This window comes from Glycine max, chromosome 16, assembly GCF_000004515.6.
Source record: "Glycine max cultivar Williams 82 chromosome 16, Glycine_max_v4.0, whole genome shotgun sequence".
NCBI lineage: Eukaryota > Viridiplantae > Streptophyta > Magnoliopsida > Fabales > Fabaceae > Glycine > Glycine max.
Window position 1 is genome coordinate 6,314,910 of NC_038252.2, and position 13,629 is coordinate 6,328,538.

The following is a 13,629-nucleotide window of genomic DNA, read 5'->3' on the forward strand; positions in this document are numbered from 1 at the left end:
TCTCATACGCATATGCATTGTTTTTTTTTCCATATAAGAGGCAACCTTATAAGGTTAATTGTAGTCTATACTTATCACTAGCTACTTTGCCACCAACATTTCCAGTAGTTTTGCTAAGCTCATGACTACCTACACATGATAAGGAAGAAAAATAACATGCAATAACCTGAAAATGTTATGTCCTAGTATTCGAGAACTAGGAAGAACTCCAGAAGAGGAATTAGAGGAGAGGAAATTTCTGTTTTATTGCTTGCATTTCATTACAATGACTATCATATTTATAAGCACTGAAATGCTAATTCTGTTATTGCATTTCCTCTACAGGTCCTAAGGTGCACAAAAAGCAAAATAACAGAATGGTAGTGAAGCATGATTCCTAGCCAGCAACAGGATCTCCTTCGACCAATGAGAGGCTGCCAGCTCAGTGTTTGTTGTTGGCACTGGTCACGTAGTCCTCCAGGTAGTGTGGCTTGCATGTTCTCCTTTTGTTTCTTGTCTGCTCCTTGTCTGATCCTAATTCCCCTGTGTTGGTTTGCCCTTTGCTGAGTTGATTTATAACATAAAAACAATAAAAAGTTCTTTATCTCGCAATAAACACCTGAAATATAGAAAGGCATAGACAAAGATTCAGTCATATCATCACAACATGGACCATAAATTTTGTTTGGAGATAAGCTATACTACCTGGAGGAAGATGCCAGATTGAACAAATGATTCATCAAATTCTTGGCTTCAAGAACGGAATGCACTTGGTTCCAACGTCCCTTGCCACTGAAAACCCGTTCCGGCTCTTCTGCCTTTGGTAAATGAGATGCCATTGACAGCAATGTTGTAGAAGAAGTAGCAATGATTTTTTCAAGGGCAAATATCCTTGAATTTCTTGCACCCAAAGACATTGATGCGAGGCCAGCACTAGATTATCAATTAGGCAAGAAGATGTTGTCAATTATAGATTTCCAAATACAAGGTTATAATTGAATCTAAAGAAGAAAAATTGTCCGTCATGACTCTAAAGGGAAAGAAAAACAAAACACAGCTTTCTGCTTCAAATTGAGTATTAGAAGTTCCATTAGTAGGATCGTTTCACCTTATGAGATTTAATTCTCTGGATCTCATCCTGTAGTCGTTTTGCAGCCTCGTCACTTTTGGTTTTGTCTCAATAGTTGAGACTGAGATTCTTGTTTCTAAAGATGTGTTATCAATCAAGAAAACAAAAATAATATTTGCATTTCAATTTTTTTATCATGTTCATACTTATAGAAAAAATAGAAAAAAAGCATATTTTCTTACCATCTAAAATTATAAAATAATGAATATTTTTTATTGTATAAATATATCGTTACTAAATATATTCAATGTATATTTTATTTTATATTAAAAAAAATTCACTTTTCACATGACGCATACTTTTATATATATATATATATATATATATATATATATATATATATATATATATTCCATAAGAATCAAAGACAAGTACTTAAAATTTATAATAAGTCATATAACATATTCAATCAACTGAATTATACTCACTGATATAGTTACACATATACATACATGAATGTTAAATTTAGAATTTAATTAATTAAAATCTTTCTAATATATTTTCATTGTTAAAGAAAAAGTGTTTTGTATAAGAGCAATATATCAACAAGCTTATAGGTTCCTACCACAAACATATAATGAAATAAGAATCAAACCGTCATTAATGGTGTATTACTGAATCACAAGGTTTAAAAACCTTATTCATGACTACACACAAAAGACGAGAGTTAAGTAGTCATATGTTTACACATTAAGAGAGACATACTCATCCAAGGCAATTAAGCAGTAGAATAAAATAAAGTAAAATAACATGTTAAGAACATCATGCAATTAAAATGGAAACTCATGTCCTCAATGTCACGTTCTATTAGAGCATTGTGTCTTGACGTCCTCCTGCACAAGATTTCTTAAGGCAATCCACTTAGTCATATTCTCTCACGAACACAAAATTCAAGATCATAACAGGATACAAACACAAAGAATACACAGGAAGTGAGTTATCACATTCTTAAACATGTAGAGATAAATGAAAACACATATATAATGCCATTTTACCACTCATTATATAATGTCACTTGTCCCCAAGGATTTAATCACAAATCACATTCCACACTTTCACATTAATCACGTGTTTAGAACGACACATCTCTAGTAAACCACAACATCTCAAACTCACTCAATTCATTACTCACCATTACGTAACAAGTCATAATGATCATTACATAAGTGTTATGTAACAGATATACTAAGACTTAATCATATATGCAATGTAGTACCATGTCAACGAAAAACAACGGCAAAGTGTCTAGAAGTACATAACAAAAGACACCACACAATGAGTATGTCAAGTAACTCTCACTAAGTGAAAGCATAAGGTGACCAGTCAAGGTTCCTCTGTTTTGCGAGAATGCTCCAATCATATTGGATTAATATAGACTTAAAGAAGTACTCAAATCGAGTGTATTTACCCCCAAGGCTTAGACTCCGAAGAATTCATTAAGGTCTTACCTTTTTGATTCAAGTCCAACCCCTAAAATAACTTTTGCATGCAAATACTACTCGTGAATTATGCAATATCCATGGCCTCACACTTATTTTCAAAACACATTTAACACAATGCATTACAATTTAACTCCTCAGGTTCTTAACTTGGAACCGTACACTCTTCCTTATTGCACTACAATTTAACACCTCAAGTTTCTAACTTGAAATCCCTATACTTTCCTTTTAACACCCTTTACATTGCGCTACAATTTGACATATCAGGTTCCTAACTTGGAACCCTACACTTTCCTTTTAAATCCTCGTGCATAAATATTTTTCTCAAGGTAAACACCAATTAGGTGATTGTATAATCCACAACTCAAAACACAACTAATATCACATTAAGTATTAACCACACACTTATTCACAAGTTAATAAGTCAATTATGTTATAAAATAATTAATGTTGTTATATATAATACTAAAATTTATAATGTATATTTAATGCATATATAAATTTAAATAATAAATTTAGTAACAATTAAATTTGATCTAATAATTAATTTGTTTACATATATGAATTATTGTAAATAAAACCTATGATTTTTATTTAAATTATATATATATATATATATATATATATAAATACATTAGTATATTTATGTTAATAATGTATTTTTTACATATATAAAATTTTATTAAACCTACGATTTTTATTTACAATTTATATATGTAAATAAATTAATTATTAGATCAAAATTAATTATCACAAAATTTATTATGTAAATTTACATATGCATTAAATATATATTAAAAGTTTTAGTGTTATATATAATGACATTAATTATTTTATAACATAATCGACTTATTAACTCAGTTGGTTAGAGTGTCGTGCTAATAACATGAAAGTCACAGGTTCAATTTTTGCCTAGACAGTTAATTTTAAATTAATTCGTAAAATATATCTTTTAAAAAATTGTATGAACCACTTACGGATTCACAATTCATAAATCAATTACAGATCTGTAATTGATTTATGAATTGTGAATCCGTAAACCAATTACGAAAAGGCAATATGGGGATTACATATATTGTGCTAGGTGTACTAGAAAAACAAATGGTGTGCGAAGCAATTCTGAAACCAATAATGTTTTGTGTTGAACTTTTATGGACTTTCTTATATTTAGGGTTTTTTTTAATTGTAATCCATAGCCCTAGTATATCAACACACTTTCGTATGAACTAGGGTTATCAGAAATTGTGAATCCGTAAACCAATTACGGAAAGACAATATGGGGATTACATATATTGTGCTGGGTGTACCAGAAACAAATGGTGCGCGTAGCAATTCTGAAACCAATAATGTTTTGTGTTGGACTTTTATGGACTTTCTTATATTTAGGGTTTTTTAATTGTAATCCATAGCCCTAGTATATCAACACACTTTTGTATGAACTAGGGTTATAAGAAATTGTGAATCCGTAAATCAATTATGGAAAGGCAATATGGGGATTACATATATTGTGCTGGGTGTACCAGAAAAACAACTGGTGCGCGTAGCATTTCTGAAACCAATAATATTTTGTGTTGGACTTTTATGGACTTTCTTATATTTAGGGTTTTTTAATTGTAATCCATAGCCTAAGTATATCAACACACTTTCGTATGAACTAGGGTTATCAGAAATTAAATTTATAAGCACTTTTCATTAAGCTTTCCTTTATCGTCCCCTTGCAATTTATCTTTCTTAGTCTAGTTAGCAGCAGAGTCTATCAATCTAAATGTGAAATGCTATTCAGTTATCTAAGACTGGACCACTTTAGAAGATAAGAACGAAACATCGTAGTTCTAAAAATGTATTATTATGGCGTCATATGTAAATGTGATTCTCACAAAATGTTTCTCATGCTGGTGTTGGTCAGCATAACACATTTTTCTTCTAGAACACATGATATCTAGGCAATTCTATCATGAGCATAATGCTTTACGTAAAACAGCCAATCAAAAGCTCAAGATAAAATTGAAATAATTTCAGTTCAAGCTTCCTTCTAAGTAGTTCATGCATTTTCCTTTTCTTTGCTGACTTGTCGTTAATTTTTAATTAATTGAAGGAAAGGGAACAATTGATTTGAATTATTATATTTTCTGAAACAAAAAATAACACTATATTTGTTTCCTTTATTTTAATAGGAAAAAAAATAAAGCTTACAAATGTTATCATTAATTTGGTTAAGGTATCTAAAGTTCGGAAACCCAGAAAACTAAAATAAAACGACCTACAATATAAAAAAAAGATACAATACAAAAGTAGAAAAGAATAATTAAAACTCAAGCATGTTTATTAAGTTCAATCTTTCAGCTATATATAAGTGACAATGTAGAGCTAATCCATTGAAGATGAGCTTGACATTACCAGCTCATTGGCAACCTGGTCCATGGTAGGGCGAGATCGTGGACTTTCAGTCAAGCAGGCCATTGCTATCTTTGCAATTGATGCCACTTCCTTACCTATTGGCTTTGTTGGATGAGGGAGACGTTGGTCCAACTTATCCATCAATGCCATGTGATCGAGTCTTGAGGCCACAAGAGTAGATGGAGATGATCCCAATAAAGAAGATATAACATCACCAGGGTGCTTCCCAATAAGTATTTCCCATGCTAGGACCCCAAAACTATACACGTCACATTTCTCATTCACCTCCATTGTGTATGCAAGTTCTGGAAACAAAATAAAAGTGCTATCATACGCGAAATAGGATTCTAGTGACAAAAGCAAAATGTGGACAATTGTGACTAAGAAAGGCAAACTAAAAAATATGATATCCTCAATTTAGTGTAAAGAAAGGTAATTAACCTGGAGCAGCATATCCAAAGGTTCCTACGAATGTGGTCCAAAGTCTGAGACATGAGCTACATATTCGGAATCCAAAAGAACATTCTTGCTTGATATATCACGATGAACAATTCGAGGTGAGCATTCATGGTGCATATAGCACAAAGCATTTGCTACATCTTTAACAACATTCACCCTCTTATACCAATCAAATGCCATTGCTTGTCCATCATCCTTCAGAGTCTTCTCAACACTGCCATTCTCCAGGTATTCACACACCAAAAATGAGAATTGTGAATGTGAACAAAACCCATATAACTTTACAATGTTACGATGTCGAATTTCTGTCAAAGCTTGGATCTCACATGTGAAAGCTTTCAGATTGAGCATCTCTCCATTTGGAACTGAATGGAGTTTCTTCACAGCAACAACTTTACCTGCAGGGAGCACTGCTTTGTAAACACATCCTTGCCCTCCAACACCAATGAGATGTTTGTCGTCAAAATCTTCTGTGGCTTCAATAATATTCTCGAAAACCATTTTGCCATCAAAATTCCATATTGCAAATATGTTAGGAGTTTGTATATTTGTAGCCTGGTCTTCTTTTTTCGTTGAGGTTTGGCATAAATGATACGAGACTCCGAAAGCAAATAATGCCAGTATTAGAATGCCCAAAGTAAGGGGTAAAATTACTATTATTACTTTCTTCCTCATATGATTATGAGATTTCCCACTTGATGTTGAGCAAGGCTCCAAGCCAGTGACATTGCCACACAAGCCTTTATTATTTCTCAATGCTTCAATTTTAGCATTGTGGAAGGCTAGAATGTTTGGAAGTGGACCCTCAAACCGGTTGTATGATATATCAATAGATGTCAAGCTCGTCATATCATCGAAGCTAGAGAGATTACCTGAAAGATTATTGTGAGAGAGATTCAGTGTTTCTAAGCTTTTTAATTCTCCAAACATTGAAGGTATTGTTCCTCTCAATGAATTTCCACCAAGATCAAGACTCGTAAGAAATTTCAGTTTGCCAAGCTCTGAAGGAATATTTCCCTGAAAATTATTTTGGCTCAGACTCATGTTCAATAAATTGAGCAAATTTCCTAGTTGTTTTGGGATTAAGCAAGACAACTTATTTGATCCAAGCTTCAAAATTTGAAGTTTCTGCATTGATGCTATTTCTTTGGGAACATTTCCTGTAAGATTATTGTTGTCGAGTGAGAGATCATATATATAGCCTCCCAGGTATTTTAGCATTTGCTGCTGCTATAATCATATCTTTTATCTCTCACACTCCAATAAGATTACTGCTCTCATTTATCATATATATAGGTGATACTACGAGGCTGCAAGGACTGATCTATTCTATGGTCTTGTGGTGTTTTTCTTTTTGTTCTAATGGCTGGTTATTTGCATTTCAATGACAATAACATAAAGAAGAATGGGGTATTTTGTGAGTATTCTCGCTCTCTTAATATATGGAGTGCTCTTTTTTCCTAACATGATTGACTGGATTGATCTCACATTAATTGATGCATTCTTAGTCTATTATTATGGATGGGAAAGTCATGTGGTTGTTTAAGAGTAACACAAATATCAAATTGAAATAGATAAAATCATATGAACTTTAAACAGTAATGAATTAATAATATATGAGCAAAGGTCGTCTAAAATTCAGTTATTTAAGATCAGAGCACTTTAGAAGATAAGACCCCAACATCGTAGTTCTAAAAATGCATTATTATGGCGTCATATGTAAATGTGATTCTCACAAAATGTTTCTCATGCTGGTGTTGGTTGTAACATCCTATTTTTCGTAAACTAATTTAAAAAAGATTGTTATTTGTAAATAAATAGAGTTTTATAAAAAATGATAAGGTTTTCATAATTAAATAAATAAGGAGAAATAATTTTATTAATTAAAATAATGGTTTAGAGAAAATTAAAAAGTATTTTATTTATTCATTTGATAGTGAATAAAATAGAGTTTATTTTTATAAAATAATAAAAATAAATAAATAAAGTAAATAATAGGTTGTGAGTACTTTAGCTATAAATAGAGAAATGTTAGGTCTAGTTTTCAGACTGACGATAGCTTTTCAACCTTCTCTTTCTCTCAATTTCGTTTTTCCTTCTCTTTCTCACAAAATTCTCCCTTTTTCCGCATACCACAAAACCTATCTCAGAAAAACGACGATTTTAGACTTATTCACCGTTGGATCGTCGGAAATTTGAGAACCAGGTTTGCAACTCAATTCTGAGCATTCTCATCGTTGGGAATTATGAAAACATATCGGAGCTGAGAGTAATACCCTTCACATTGTAACTTTTCTTTTCCTGCAAAAACTCAGAGCTATCTCAGTAAAACTACGATCTCGAACTTTTTAACCGTTGGGTTGTTTTTCAGATTTTTATATGTGGTTTGCAATTCATTTCTGCATGTTTTCACCGTTGGGATTTGCAAAATAATGTCTGTTGATGGAGAAAGATGCATCGCATGTAGGACCATAGAATGAAGGCTTCAATCCCTTCTTCTTCTCTCTAACGTTTGGAAACCCTAACAGAGAAACATGAGGAGGAGCTCTAGAGAGCACCAGAAATGCCACAATTGATAACGGAAAACGCTTGAGCGACTACATCGAGGTAATGGATGAGTTATTCACAAATGGGAATTAGTAAGAACATGTGTAGGGATCCTTAGAGTACCAATTATAATGGGTTTTGGGGTGTTTATGCAATTTTTATTTTATCCTTATAATTATAACTGTGAATTATATATGTTTGATGAACTAGTTGATGTCCCAATGAAAAACTACTGTGAAATTAATGTGTTCTTGTGTTGTGTGTGAACCCTATAAATTGAACCTTTGTCTAATTAGCGTGAATTGATAAAATTAAGTAAATAGAGGTTTAGCGTAAGAGGGAGTGAGATATTGATTTTGTATTTTCTCCTTTTCATGCTTTTTAGTTTTTTTTATAGTTTAAAATTAATATTATATATGAAATTGACCAAAGATTTCTAGTAGACTGTGTGTTGTATTCTTAGATAATATATATAAATTCATGTATACTTATATATACGGGAAAGTGTTCATATAATTATTTAGAATTGGTACATTGAAAGCTTACTTTGAAATTCATGACCCAATATGATGTATGTTGCTGGTTATATATATATAAATTTAGTTATATATTTATTTATATTAATATTTTATGTAAATAATACTGTAGTGTTGTTATAGTGTGATTCCAAAAATTATTCAAGTGTTGGAGTTTGAGAATATTATGGTTAGATTTGAGGTACATGTGTATTGAGATGCATGTATTGAGTTGTGAGTTATGAATTATACAATAACCCAACCAGTGTTGATATTGAGAAAAGTGTTGATGCGCAATGTCAAAGAGAAAGTGTAGGTTTCCTATTTAGGAATCAGTGTTAAGTTGTAGCGCAATGTGTTAAACGTGTTTGAAACACAAGTGTGAGGTCGTGGATATTGTATAATTCACGAGCAATGTTTATAAATGAAATATGTGATGAATTGTGGAATAACATGTTGCTTTGAGATTATAGTATTGTTATTCAGATTGAGTATAAGTACAAAGTTGAACATGTGTTAATTTGTGAGATGCGTGTAAACATGTGATGGTGGATTGTGACACTATGATATGTGAAATTGTGAATGAGTTTTGGCTGTGAATAAGTGTGTGGATAACACTTGATGTGACATTACTTGTATTGTAAGTTGTGAATTATACAATAATCCGACTAGTGTTATCTTGAGAAAAGTGTTGATGCACAGTGTTAAAGAGAAAGTGTAGGTTTCTTATTTAGGAACCAGTGTTAAAGAGAAAATGTAGGTTTTCTATTTAAGAACCATTGTTAAATTATAGCGCAATTGTGTTAAACGTGTTTAAAATACGAGTGTGAGGTCGTGGGTATTGTATAATTCATGAGCAGTGTCTGCATGCAAAAAATTATTTTAGGGATTAGACCTGAATCGGGAGGGAGAGGCTCTGACGGATTCTTCGGAGTGTAGGCCTTGGGAGTCATCCGGTTTGAGTGCTCCTTTAAGCCTGTGCCGATCCCGCATAGTTAGAGCATTCTCGCAAAACAACATGACCCTGATTGGTTTCCCTATGATTTTACTTAGCGAGAGTGACCTGACATACCCATTGTGTGGTGTGTCTTGTTATGTACTCCTAAGCGTCATAGGGTGGTTTTTCACTGACATGGTACCACATTGCATATAGGCTTGAGTCTTAGCATAACTGTTGCATACGCTTGCTAATTATTTATTATGAAATTGATGTGTTATTATGTCTTGATCAGAGTGTGTGATTCTTGTGTGATGTGATTGATGATTGAAAAGTGAATTTTGAATGACAAAGTGATTGAATTACGTGAGTTATGTTTAAGTAAGTTTTATTTTATTTATATGATATGTATATCTAGTTGTTTTTCTTCTCTATTAGTTAGGAATGTGATAACTCACTCTCCATGTGTTGTTTGTGTTTGAATCATGTGATGATATTGAACTTTGTGTTCGAGAAAATAGATGACTGAATGAATTGTTTTAAGAAACTTTGTGCTGAATGACGTGAGGACACAATGCTCTGATAAGATGTGGCATTGGGGCATAATAGTCTATTTTATTTTACCTCACTGATTAAACAAAATATATTTTTTTTTTAAATTTTGACGGCCTTGTTTTGAGCCGAATATATTTTTAATAAGTTTTATTTGGTAATAGTGAAGTGAATGTGAACCTTTTACTCACGTTAATTTGTTTACCAATATTTTTATATGTTTTATTTATTTATATATATGTCGGGGTAGAGGGTGTCACATTAGTCAGCATAACACATTTTTCTTCTAGAACACATGATATCTAGCCAATTCTAAAAGTATGAAACAATTTTAAATAGACTTTTGAAGAACCTTATAGTTAAATACACTTTGACCAATTTTAAAGAATAAAAGTATGGAACAATATATAAACTCGAGAATGTCATTTTGTTAGCCTATTTTATTTCCAAATTATAATATTAATTCCAAATTATACATAAAAAACCCTAAAAAGCATGAAAAGGGAAAAAAATACAAAATCAGTATCTCAATCCCTATTACAGTAAATATTTCCATATTTAATTTCATCAATTCACACTAATTAGAAAAATACTTAGTTTCTAGGGTTCATACTAATACAACACATCAATTTCATAGCAATTTCACATTGGAACACTAATTAGTTTATGAAACATATATAATTCACAGTTATAGTTGTAAACATAGAATCAAAATTTCATAAACACCCCAAAATTCATCTCAATTGATCTTCTAAGGATCCCTACACATGTTCTCACTACTCTCAATGGTTAACAAGTTAGGGATCATAGTTTTACTAGAAAAGAGAACGATCTAGAAGGAAGAGAGAGTATAGAAACATCTTAATATAAGTACTGACCTAATATGTTTCTATTTATAGCTAAGATGCCCTGATCATATTATTTACACTATTTTTCTTCATTTTATTGTTTTATAAAAAATGAACTACATTTTTTTATTATGAAATGAATAAATATAATATTCTTTTTATTTTCTAAAAACACATTTATTTTATTTACCTTAAAATCATTATTTTAATTAATAAAACTATTTCTCCTTATTTATTAAATTAAAAACTTCATTATTTTTCTAAAACTTTATTTATTTTTAGATAAAAGACTTTTTAATTTATTTAAAAAAACTGAATGCTAATGTGACTTTTGAGTAGTTAGTACAAGGCTCTACCCAACAAAGCTAATAGGTTAATTATGTTATAAAATAATTAATGTCGCTATATATAATACTAAATTTTTTAATGTATATTTAATGTACATATAAATTTAAATAATAAATTTAGTGACAATTAATTTTGATCTAATAATTAATTTTTTTACATATATGAATTGTAAATGAAACCTATGATTTTTATTTAAAATTCAAAATACATTAGTAGATTTATGTTAATAATGTATTTTTTACATATATAATTTTTTTTTATTAAACCTACGATTTTTATTTATAATTTATATATGTAAACAAATTAATTATTAGATCAAAATTAATTTTCACAAAATTTATTATGTAAATTTATATATGCATTAAGTATACATGAAAATTTTTAGTGTTATCTATAGCGACATTAATTATTTTAACATAATTGACTTATTAAGTTAGTTGAATTTTTTAATTGTAATTCATAGCCCAAATATATCAACACACTTTCGTAGGAACTAGGATTATAAGAAATTAAATGTAGAAACAGTTTTCTTTAAGCTTTCCTTTATCGTCCCCTTGCAATTTATCTTTCTTAGTCTAGTTAGCAGCAGAGTCTATCAATCTAAATGTGGAATGCTATTCAGTTATCTAAGGCTAGACCAGTCTAGAGGATAAGACCCCAACATCGTAGTTCTAAAAATACATTATTATGGGTCATATGTAAAGGTGATTCTCACAAAATGTTTCTCATGCTGGTGTAGGGAGCATAACACATTTTTCTTCTAGAACACATGATATCTAGGCAATTCTATCATGAGCATAATGCTTTACGTAAAACAGCCAATCAAAAACTCAAGATAAAATTTAAATAATTTCAGTTCAAGCTTCCTTCTAAGTAGTCATGCATTTTCCTTTTCTTTGCTGACTTGTCGTTAATTTTTAATTAATTGAAGGAAAGGGAACAATTGATTTGAATTATTATATTTTCTGAAACAAAAAATAACACTATATTTAATTTGTTTCCTTTATTTTGATAGGAAAAAAAGTAAGGCTTAGAAATGTTATCATTAATTTGGTTAAGGTATCCAAAGTTCAGAAACCCAAAAAACTAAAATAAAATGACCTACAATATAAAAAAAAAAAGATACAATACAAAAATAGAAAAGAACAATTAAAACTCAAGCATGTTTATTAAGCTCAATCTTTCAGCTATATATAAGTGACAATGTAGAGCTAATCCATTGAAGATGAGCTTGACATTACCAGCTCATTGGCAACCTGCTCCATGGTAGGGCGAGATCGTGGACTTTCAGTCAAGCAGGCCATTGCTATCTTTGCAATTGATGCCACTTCCTTACCTATTGGCTTTGTTGGATGAGGGAGACGTTGGTCCAACTTATCCATCAATGCCATGTGATCGAGTGTTGAGGCCACAAGAATAGATGGAGATGATTCCAATAAAGAAGATATAACATCACCAGGGTGCTTCCCAATAAGTATTTCCCATGCTAGGACCCCAAAACTATACACGTCACATTTCTCATTCACCTCCATTGTGTATGCAAGTTCTGTAACAAAATAAAAGTGCTATCATACGCAAAATAGGATTCTAGTGACAAAGGCAAAATGTGGACAATTGTGACTAAGAAAGGCAAACTAAAAAATATGATATACTCAATTTAGTATAAAGAAAGGTAATTAACCTGGAGCAGCATATCCAAAGGTTCCTACGAATGAGGTCCAATTGGATGAATCTGGATTAAGAAACTTGGCTGTTCCAAAGTCTGAGACATGAGCTACATATTCGGAATCCAAAAGAACATTCTTGCTTGATATATCACGATGAACAATTCGAGGTGAACATTCATGGTGCATATAGCACAGAGCATTTGCTACATCTTTAACAACATTCACCCTCTTATACCAATCAAATGCCATTGCTTGTCCATCATCCTTCAGAGTCTTCTCAACACTGCCATTCTCCAGGAATTCACACACCAAAAATGAGAATTGTGAATGTGAACAAAACCCATATAACTTTACAATGTTACGATGTCGAATTTCTGTCAAAGCTTGGATCTCACATGTGAAAGCTTTCAGATTGAGCATCTCTCCATTTGGAACTGAATGGAGTTTCTTCACAGCAACAACTTGACCTGTAGGCAGCACTGCTTTGTAAACACATCCTTGCCCTCCAACACCAATGAGATGTTTGTCGTCAAAATCTTCTGTGGCTTCAATAATATTCTCGAATACCATTTTGCCATCAAAACTCCATATTGCAAATATGTTAGGAGTTTGTATACTTGTAGCCTGGTCTTCTTTGTTCGTTGAAGTTTGGCATAAATGATACGAGACTCCGAAAGCAAATAATGCCAGTATTAGAATGCCCAAAGTAGGGGGTAAAATGACTATCATTACTTTCTTCCTCATATGATTATGAGATTTCCCACTTGATGTTGAGCAAGGCTCCAAGCCAGTGACATTTCCACACAAGCCTT

General features: G+C 31.5%; 2 pseudogenes; both read right to left on the reverse strand.

The window, feature by feature from the left end:
* Positions 1-267: 267 nt before the first annotated feature.
* Positions 268-13,629, reverse strand: part of LOC121172715 (MDIS1-interacting receptor like kinase 2-like) — a 15,069-nt pseudogene continuing 1,707 nt past the window's right edge.
* Positions 4,874-6,543, reverse strand: LOC100785902 (MDIS1-interacting receptor like kinase 2-like; annotated as a pseudogene).